At 37.6% G+C, this 10636-nt stretch overlaps 2 pseudogenes; one reads left to right on the top strand and one right to left on the bottom strand.

The window, feature by feature from the left end:
- Positions 1-7631: 7631 nt before the first annotated feature.
- Positions 7632-8232, bottom strand: LOC139006213 (mitochondrial import inner membrane translocase subunit TIM16-like; annotated as a pseudogene).
- On the top strand, positions 8231-10286 carry LOC139006212 (NEDD8 ultimate buster 1 pseudogene; annotated as a pseudogene).
- The last annotated feature ends 350 nt before the right edge of the window (positions 10287-10636 follow it).

Raw genomic sequence — 10636 nt, 5'->3', positions numbered from 1 at the left:
TACGGTGGTTGCCAGCAATCCTTGGCATTCCTTGAGTATAGCTGCATCAGTCCAATTTCTGCCTTATCTTTGCACTTTTATTCCAGGATTATACAGTATTTATCTTAATAAAACTAATGATATGTACTGATAGAATCTATTTAAACAAAATAGTTCATGTGTGTGCCGTAACATTCCCTGACACAATGATTATTTCATAAATGATAACTTTCATTTTTATCGCCTTCCGTACAATAGCCCACAATAAACTGAATTCAGTCAACAACCACTGAAGTGAGCATGGAAGCAGATTCTCCTTCAATAAGGTCATTTCAGCCTCGGCGAATGGTTCGATTGCACATGTGAGAGGCACAGTCAGAGGATCCAGGTAAACTATGCTCACATTCTCAGCCCACAGAAATTGTGACATAAAGTTGTTTGTTTAGCCCTATCTGGTTTGGCTCAGTGGATAATGTGTCAGCCCAAGGACTGAAGGATCTTGGGTTTGATTCTGATCAAGGACACATACCTAGGTTGCAGGCTAGATCCCAGGACTAGGTCAGGGTGCATGCTGGAGGCAACCAATGGATGTGTCTCTCTCACATCAATGTTTCTCTCTGTTACTCCTTCTCCCTTCCCCTCTCTTTAAAAGTCAATGGAAAAATATCCTTGGGTGAGGATGAACAACAAAAGAAAGTTGTTTGAACACTATGAATTATAACACTTTGTCATGAAGCATATATGCTAACTAATGCAAAGAATGTAAGAATGGATTAACTTTGTTGGATTTAGTGATTATAATTTAAGGTAACCAAATACACATAGTTTAATGGAAAGGGCAGGAAATGAGACCAAATAAAAGTATAAAAGGGTAGTTAGGAAGTAGATACAAAAAAATAGGAATATTCTTCAGAGCTGAATACTTAAAAAATGACAGCAATAGCACAAGGGAGCTCGGGAGCTTGAAAAAAATGTAAGTAAAATGATATATCCCAGGTGTGGCTCAGGTGGTTGACATTGTTCCATGCACCAAAAAGTCACTGGTTTGATTCCCCCTGTTGGGGTGTTTACAGGAGGCAACACGTGGATGTTTCTCTCTCCCTCTTTCTTATTCTTTGTCTAAAAATATCAATAAAAACATATTTAACATATTGCTATGAGAGATATTGGAGATTTCGTTACCTATTGAAGCAAGAATTTTGGGGGAACATAGGCAGGTTTAGGGATTTTTTAGAATTGGGGTCCATGGAAAAGCGCGGGGCTGCAGACTGGGAGAAGGTGCATCTCCATAACACAAGGAACCAGGTGCGGTTACATCTCCATCAGACAAGGGAACTGGAAGTAGCCAGGAAAGGTCTTTATTTACAAAAAAAAGAGAAGGAAGCCCTTCATTCAGATGGAAAAGAAGAAAGCCCAGAGGAATGGAAGGACTATGAGGGAGGAGGGCCTTAGGAATCACTATAGTAACCAGTTCGAAGGGGAATATTGACCAATCAGAGGGGATATCAGGCACCAGGATCTGCAGCCTATATAAACCATGGAAACAGGAATTCAGTGGGACCTTTCCCCCCTTCCTACTTTGGAGGCCATTCTGTGGGACTCTTCCCTCTACCCATATGGGAGTCTGTAATTGTTCTTCAATAAATCTCCACCTTTGCTATACCACTTTCTGTCCGTGGATTCATTCTTTGATTCTGGGGGACAAAGGATCTGGGTTCCAGTCCAAAAATTCAGTATCATGATGATTTTTTTTTTTGCATTTTTATGGTTTCACAACTTACATTTAAGTCTATTATCTATTTTGGGTTTGTTTTTGTGTATGGTGTAAGTTGGTGGTCTTGTTTCATTTTTCACATGTACCTGTCCAATTTTCCCAACACCATTTATTGAAGAGACTGTCTTTACTCCATTGTATGCTCTTGCCTCCTTTGTCAAATATTAATTGAGCATATTGGCTTGGGTCAATTTCTGGGTTCTCTGTTCTGTTCCATTGGTCTACATGTCTGTTAGTTTGCCAGTACCAGGTTGTTTTGATTACAGTGGCTTTGTAGCATAACTTGATATCTGGTATTGTGATCTCTCCAACTTTGTTCTTTCTTAAGATTGCTGCAGCTATTCAGGGTCTTTTTTGATTCCACATAAATTTTTGGAGGTTTTGCTCTAGATCTGTGAAATATGGCATCAAGATTGCATTGAATCTATAGATTGCTTTGGGTAATATGGACATTTTAATGATGTTAAGTCATGAAGCCATAAAAATCCTAGAAGAAACCATAGGCAGAAAAATCTCAAACATCTCTCTTAGCAATGTGTTTGCTGATACATCTCCTAGGGAAAGGAAAACAAGGGAGAAAATAAACATATGGAATTGCATCAAAATAAAAAGCTACTGCGTAGCAAAAGAAACCATCAACAACAACAAAAAAAAAGGAACGCACTTTATGGGAGAAAAATGAAATATCTGATAAGAGGTTAAGTTTGACAGTATATAAGGAACTCATACAACTTAATAAAAGGAAGACAAACAATCTAATAAAAAAAAAATGGGCAAAGGACCTAAATAGATACTTTTTCAAAGTGGACATATAGATGGCCAAGAGACATAAAAAAATGCTCAAAATCACTAGTAATCAGAGAGATAAAAATTAAAATGACAATGAGGTATCACCTCACACCTGTCAGAATTGCTACCATCAACAAACCAACATATATGACAAATGCTAGCAAGGATGTGGAAGAAAGAGAAACCTAGTACACTGCTGGTGGGAATACAGACTAGTACAACCATTATGGAAAATAGTATGTAGTTTCCTCAAACAATTAAAAATGGAACCACCAATTAACCCAGTGATCCCACTGCTAGGAATATATCCTAAGAAACCTGAAACACCAATCAGAAAGAATATACGCACCCCTCTTTTATAGCAATGCAATGCATAATAGCTAAGATTTGGAAAAAGCCTAAATGCACCCATCGTTACTAGATAAGTGGATAAAAAAGCTGTGGTAACATTTATACCACAGAATACTATGCAGCTGTAAAAAAGAATGATCTCTTAACTTTTGAGGCAGCATGGAGGGACCTGGAGAATATTATGCTCACCAAAATAAGCCAGTCATAGAACAACAAGTATGACATGATATTACTCATGTGGAATCTCATGGACAAAATAAACCAATGAACAAAATAGATCCAGAGACATAGAAACATGGAACAGACTGTCGAATCTCAGATGGAAGAAGGGTGTGGGAGGTTGGGTAGGGAGAGGTTAACCAAGAATTTATATGTATATATTGCATAAACAATGGACACAGACAGTGTGGTGAAGGCCTAGAGGTGAGGTACAGGGGAGGGCGTCAATGGGGAAAAAAGGGAACATATGAAATACTTTCAACAATAAAGATAAATTTTAAAAACATATTTAAAAGAAAATGGAAAAAATATAAGTAAAATTAGTGAATGATAAACTATAAAATTATAATGCTTATTTTTAATAGTTCCTTCTTATTAGTTACATCTTAATTGAAAGATATCTTATTATAATTGTGTCCCATCCACTCCCAAGACAAATATTTTGGCAAATAAAATATACATAAATCCTAAGTTTTAGCTCTAAAACAAACAAAAACTTATAGACATAGACAATAGTATGATGGCTACCTGAGGAAAAGGGGTTGAGAGGGTAGTAAAGGGTAGAGGGGGTCAAATATATGGTGATGGAAGATTTGACTTTAGATGTTGGGTAAACAATGCAATCTACAAAAGATGTATTGTAGAATTGTACACTTGAAACTTAAATTATCTTTTTAACCAATGTCACCCCAATAAATTTAATTTAGAAAGAAAAAAGGAAAGATGATTTTTATAAGTGTAAAAATTTTAATCAGTGTAAAAGAAAGAGTTCATAAAATTTGTATATGTATTCTATATATGTAGTAGGTCACAGAAGTCTACAATGCTACACAAAGTACACTATCATTCTTATTATTGAACATATTGAACTTTCAGTCTCTTCATTTTTTCTCTAACAAATGTTTTTGGAATATAGGAATTCATTTTTTAAAAAAGGAATCAAGTTTGAAGAATTGATAGTAAAATCAATATTTTAAAAAATGAAGTGCACATGAATATTGTTTCAATGTGATAAAAGGCCTTCAGAATCAATTTTTTTTCCTACCTACTTGTGTTAACAGATAAATTGTGCTCAATTCAGCTGTTCATACTCAAAATTAGTTTGTGAGGCTCTGAAAAAATTAACAAAGTGTTCATGATAGACAAGCAATAAGGATTCTCTAACCCTAGCTCATCACTGTACAGGTAATTGAGTTATAAATAAAGGAAGTCACCTGTACTCATTAAGCTAAACTTTGGATCCCGAATTTGCCAATCCAGAGCCCAGTGGCCATGGAAAATTGTTTTATCCATGACTGTGTCTTCTATTATTAATCTCCATGCATCCCAGCCTTCACTAGAGCACACTCCATGGTTACTTCTTTGGTCACTTCTAAAAGTCCTAAGACTCATAATTGTCCCATGAACAACTATACTACATGTTCCCCACAGACACCTAAAATGTAATACCATTAGAATTGTATGTTTCATCTTTTTAGACTATATCTCTACCATCACTTATGTCTCTCAATCAGTGTAGTGGATTGCCTAAGTTTTAAAAACATCAGTTTTTAATGAACCTATCCCATTACTTTCTTGACATGATCTTTGATTATATTATTAAAATTTTGATATTGAAATATGTCTCACTCAGTGAATACTTACTGTATGTCAAAAATTATTCTAAATAATGTTATACATATGTGTATGCATATCTATGTGCTATATATATGAATATATATATTTATTTTATCTTATTTTTGAAACAACCTTATATATAAAGTAGAAACTATTACACTTAATTTTATAGCCAAAATAATTAATGCATATAAAGTCTAAGTAACCTACACAAGATATCTATCTAGTTTGTGGGAAAAAAAAAAAAAACAAGACTCAAATTCAGGCAAGGCTTCTCTTCACAGCTGAGAAACGATGTTGTTGTATTAAGATTTATCAATCTGTTTTTAAATTTTCTCTTATTCTCTAATCCTATCAAATGAATTATCTATAATTTTCTGTATTAAATATATAGTTTTTAAAAATGTTTTTCCATGTTTCCTTCACTATCCTGATTGCATTTTATCTGTTCAAGTGCTGAGTGTCTCCTTGAAAAATTGAGACAGATTTTTCTTTGATCCAATTCCACCCCTTTCTCTGAAGTTATAACTTTTCCTTTGAACTCATAACACTTGTTGTAGTGTGTTTATCAATTTGTGTTATAACTAAAATGTGTAAGACACTAAGTAACATATATTCTAAGCATAATGCTCAAACATCTCCATATATTTGTTTATTTACTAGAGGCCCAGTTCATGAAAATTCATGCACTGAAGCGGGGGTCCCTCAGCCCAGCCTGCCCCCTCTCACAGTCTGGGAGCCCTCAGGGGTGGGAGGCAACCCAGTGATCAGGGGAAGGCTTGCCCCATCACACCTCTGCTGCTGCCACTGCCAGCAGTGCAAGCCTCGGCAGGCCCTGGTTACCTGAGCCTCGGGCGGCCCTGGGCAGCTGGGGGCTAAAGGAACTGGGGGACTCCGGGAGCAGGCCTGAGGAGCGGCTGGGCCCACCTGGATGTAGGCTGGGCCTTGCTGTGCTCCTGTTGCCCCAGAGGGGCTGAGGGGACTGGGTGCTGCCATCTTGTGACTGTGGGCACCGCCATCTTTGCAATGGCATGAAGATCAATAGCATATTCCTTCTTTATTAGATAGGATTTGTCTCACCCTATTAGGTACTATAATTATTTATACTTTATAGATGAAAAAAATTAAAGTTTAAAGTTAAATAATTTGCCTAAACTCCCATAGTGGTGGAATCAAGATTTTAACAGAAAGCCCAATGCAATCAACTATAGAAATTCATTTTCATTGGGGTTGCATGGTCCTTGTCCAGAAAATTGTCTTTTTTTGTAGATGATAAAATAGATAAAAGTCTTATAAGTAGAGCAAATATAAGTAAAATAAACTTGCAATAAAACCAATATGTAATTTATTATTTAAACTTAGGACACTTTTTCATTTATTTTTTATTGTTGACAGCATTACACATATTCCCCATTTTTCCCCCTTTACCCTCCTTCACCAAGCCCCTGCCCCACCCCTGGCCTTCACTGCACTTTTGAGAGTAAATTTATCTAATTAATAATTGTATTTAGTCAACATGTTTATATATAGACTCTGGCTAAGAGTCACCTTATATAAATAGAATTCTAAAATATTTCGGTGTAAATACATAAAAAGTGGAGTTGCTGCATCCAAATCACCCTCAACCCAAATTTCTGAATCTCTACAGAGAGAGGCAGAAAATATTTCCAAAAGCCCCATATTCCCTAGCCTTATATCCATCAGGGATATTTTGTTCCATTCAGAGTTTCTGAACTTCTGTACCAATGAGTCACCTTAGCTAATGAGACAGTGTTTAGTAAATCTAGAGAAAATTATTTCATTTGCAGTTGTTACAAATTCAAATTTCACCTTATCAGTCTGTTTTATCCACATTTTGGAAAAGTATTTCTAGGATTAAATGTCTCCTTTTGCCCTTATTTCTTGCCCAGTCCCTTCATTATCCCTTGCAGTTTATAGACCAAACCTGAAGCCCCTGTGATCAATTCTTTCTCTTTCATAACCACACCTTGTGGCCTACATTCATAGACTGGGATATTGTTAATAATAAATGTTCACCATTCAACAGGTAATGTTTTAAAAATGTTTTTATTTATTTTAGAGAGAGAGGAAAGGAGAGGAAGAGAGAGGGAAACATCAATGAGAGAGAAACATGGATGGGCTGCTGCCTGCACACCCCCTACTGGGGACAGATCCCACAACCTGGGTATGTGCCCTTCATGGGAAATAACCAGCAACCACTTGGTGCATGGGTCAATGCTCAATCCACTGAACCATACTGGCTAGGGCAATTATCAACAAGTAATCTTTAGTGATCACCTCAACATTGTGAAATCTGGTGATATAAAAGCAAATAAAATGTAACCCCCAGTAACAAGGAGCCATAGCAATCAAGTGGTAAAGACAAATAGGTGTTAAGAATTAATCACTTCCTTGACCAAACCTCCTCTGAAAGGCTGTACTTTAAGAAAAAAAACATTTGCAGCTGTGTCACTTTTCTTTGTGCCCATATTGTCCTGAGTGGTTGAAACCCAATTTGGTGTAAGTTAAATGACAAAAGCTCTTTCCTTCTGCTGTCATTCTGTTACTCAAAGAAAACCAAAATATATTTGCTGAAATATGAAAACAATCAACACAATAAAAAAATAAAGGATCTTAATGGTAGAGAAGAAAATCATGTGTGAATATCCCCAGTCTTACAACTTTATTATCTTCAAAAATTTCAGGAATCGCATTATCTAAATAACTAAAATTATTGTATTTGCTTTTGTGTTTTCTTTTGTTTGTTTGTTTTTAGTGTAATCAGGCAATGTAAAAACTCAGTGGGGCATTTGTTAGAATCACTGACATATAATCAAAGTACATTGAATGGGGATGGGGTTGGCGTCAGGCTCACCCAGAATGAAAACAGTGGCCTATCTGCTCATCCAGGTAATTGTTGGGTCATGGCAGATGCCCTGATGCCATAGGATAACAAAAGAGATGTCTTCAAGCAAAATTGTCGCAGTTTGTTTGTTTCTGTGGAAAAGACATTCATTACAGAGCTATAAATTAGAGGTGGGGGGCGGAGTGGGCTGGGAGGAGCAAGTGGTCCTATTTGGAGCGTCTGATCTTTCTCTCTGTCCTTCTGGGCCTGGATATGAGCACTTCCTCCATGCATTCCTTTGCTCTGAGCACCTCTTACTGCCGAAGAAGGAGCCATCCACAGATTTATCCTTCACCTTGAATAGGTGTTCCTAGCTCTGCAGAGGAGGGGAAACAGTGCAGGTGTGCTGTCTCTGGATTACAGAGGCAGGGGAAGCTTCTGGATCTCATCTGGGTTCAGCTTGGAGACAGTGAGAATTTGCTGTGCCTCCTGGAGGCTGAGACCAGAGATTGAGAAGCAGCTGCAGACTGGTGTCCAGCACATCCCTGGTATCAGCTGCTGCCCACCTGGCTGCAAATTCCTGGTGCAGGTCCCAGGCAAAGGTCTTGCCCACGACCCATGCCCCCATCACAAGAATCTGAGCCAGGAACGTGGCCATGGTGGATGCTCTGCCTCAGGCTCCTTCTTCCAGGCTCAGGTCCAGCTTAAGAACAGTCAGTGGGTCTAAGGTCAAGGGAGCCTGCTGGAGCAGGCCCAGTTTTTTGTTGTTCTTTTTTTTAATGGAGAACCTAAATTGGTTCTATTTTTTAAATATATTTTTATTGATTTCAGAGAGGAAGGAAGAGAGAAAGAGAGATAAAAACATCAGTGATGAGAGAGAATCATTCATTGGCTGCCTCCTGCATGCCCCGCACTGGGGATCCAGACCACAACCTGAGCATGTGCCCTTGACCGGAATCCAAACTGGGACCTTTCAGACCGCAGGCCAATGCTATATTCACCAAGCCAAACTGCCTAGGGCAGTCCCAGTTTTTAAGGGAAGACAGAATTCAACTTTGGGAATCTCCATATGTAGATTAAAATAAAGAGGCTGATTTAGAATTGAAGGACCTTGCTAAGTACTTTGACAAGCTAGAATGTTGTGAAAATTAAGTAGAAAAGATAGTAGACAAAACATGTTGCAAAGCAATTGAGTGTGAGCAATAACATTAAAATTATAAAATAACAGAAAATTTTACAATTGAAGCATGTTTTTACCTCCAAGACTAAGAAAAGTTAGAAAAAAACATGTTGGAGACCTGATTGCACATCACAGGCAAATAACTATGGTCTAAAATTGCTCAAATCTTTGGATATCAAGAAAATTATATCAACATTGTCATAAACAAGAAAAAAAATCAACTACAAAAAATACTTGAAGAACAGTGTAAAAGCTATGGTGCTTCAACTGAAACAATTTGAAAAAGATGTGAGAGAACTGCCAGGTTGAAGAAGAGCAACATGAGGCCTAAGTCAAAAAAAAAAAAAAAGAAAGAAAGAAAAAGAAGAAGAGAGAAGGAGAAGAAGAAGAAGAAGAAGGAGAAGAAGAAGAAGAAGAAGAAGAAGAAGAAGAAGAAGAAGAAGAAGAAGAAGAAGAAGAAGAATTATTAGAAGAATAAGAAGAGGAGGAGGAGGAAGAGGAAGAAGAATAATTATTCAGAGGAAGAAGATTAGAGATATGGCAGAGAAAGTTGAGATAGTGGTGAACCAAGAAACTACACATAGCTAACAAGATAGGCAGATAAATCAGAATCCCTCAGTACATAGAAAAGCCCTTATGTTAACTGTGGGATATCATGAGAAAGGCAGAACATTCCTAAAAAGAAAATACTATGGAATAACCTTTCCATTCCATGTCCGTTAGAGTCTGACAAATATTTCTGAGTCTTGTATAGAGCTGTTAGGCTCAGTAGATTACTATGCGATGCTAACAGCTGGACATAATATGGTGTTTCTTCTGCTTGGAACAACTGAAATGCCTTGACAATGCAGAAAAAGAAATTAACTTGGCCCAGAAATGCTTTAAAATTGTTGTGGAGAAAATCATCAGAGACTGGTTCAAATAAAAGGAAACTATGGGAAGATTGCTTCAAGGCATTTAAAATTATTACAGTGGAAATGATGAAAGGGCTTGTATCTCAACAAGGCTTGTCAACATTTAAATAGCTCTATATTGATCCATCCAAAGTTTACAACTTGTTATAGTTGGAAGTTACTGCCCCGGAAGCCTGGTTTGGCCTAAGGGTGCATGACAAGAATATGGATCAGGTAATCACCCATATTATCAACTGCAGAGAAGAATTAGCCTAAATAAGGAAAGGGGGTTGGGGGGCAGGGAGATTCTGCCTAAAGAACATGGACTCTTTGAAAAGAATGGGCCACTCTATGCACATAGCCAAGCAAGACCCTCCATCAAACCAGTGGGAACCAAGACAAAGCCCTGAAGATTATTCCCAGTAATCCTCAGATGTGGTGGTTAAATGATTCAGATCCTGAAACCAACAATCATCAAGAAAGTCCTTCTCTGGAAAATATTAAAGAACTGGTATACATGAGTTTTGATGTGTGAGTGGCCAAGCTGCCCTGAGACCATTCAGGAGAAATGTCCAGCTTGCCCAGACCCTTGCTCATAATGGAGAAAGTCTCCCTCCTGACCTACCGCTCTTCAGGTAGATTCTTTATCGATGTCATTCATTTTCCCTTCAGATTCCTCAGGATCGTCTAGTGCAGTGGTTCTCAACCTTCCTAATGCCGAGACCCTTTAATACAGTTCCTCATGTTGTAGTGATCCCCAACCATAAAATTATTTGCGTTACTACTTCATAACTGTAATTTTGCTACTGTTATGAATCGCAATGTAAATATCTGATATGCAGGGTGTATTTTCATTGTTACAAATTGAACATAATTAAAGCATAGTGATTAATCACAAAAACAATATGTAATTATATATGTGTTTTCTGATGGTCTTAGGCGACCCCTGTGAAAGGGTCGTTCGACCCCCAAAGGGGTTGTGACCCACA

Source organism: Myotis yumanensis, unplaced genomic scaffold (assembly GCF_028538775.1).
Source record: "Myotis yumanensis isolate MYYU_CA2020_CCGP unplaced genomic scaffold, mMyoYum1.0.hap1 SCAF_3, whole genome shotgun sequence".
Lineage (NCBI taxonomy): Eukaryota > Metazoa > Chordata > Mammalia > Chiroptera > Vespertilionidae > Myotis > Myotis yumanensis.
This window is presented reverse-complemented; position numbering and strand designations above follow the sequence as displayed.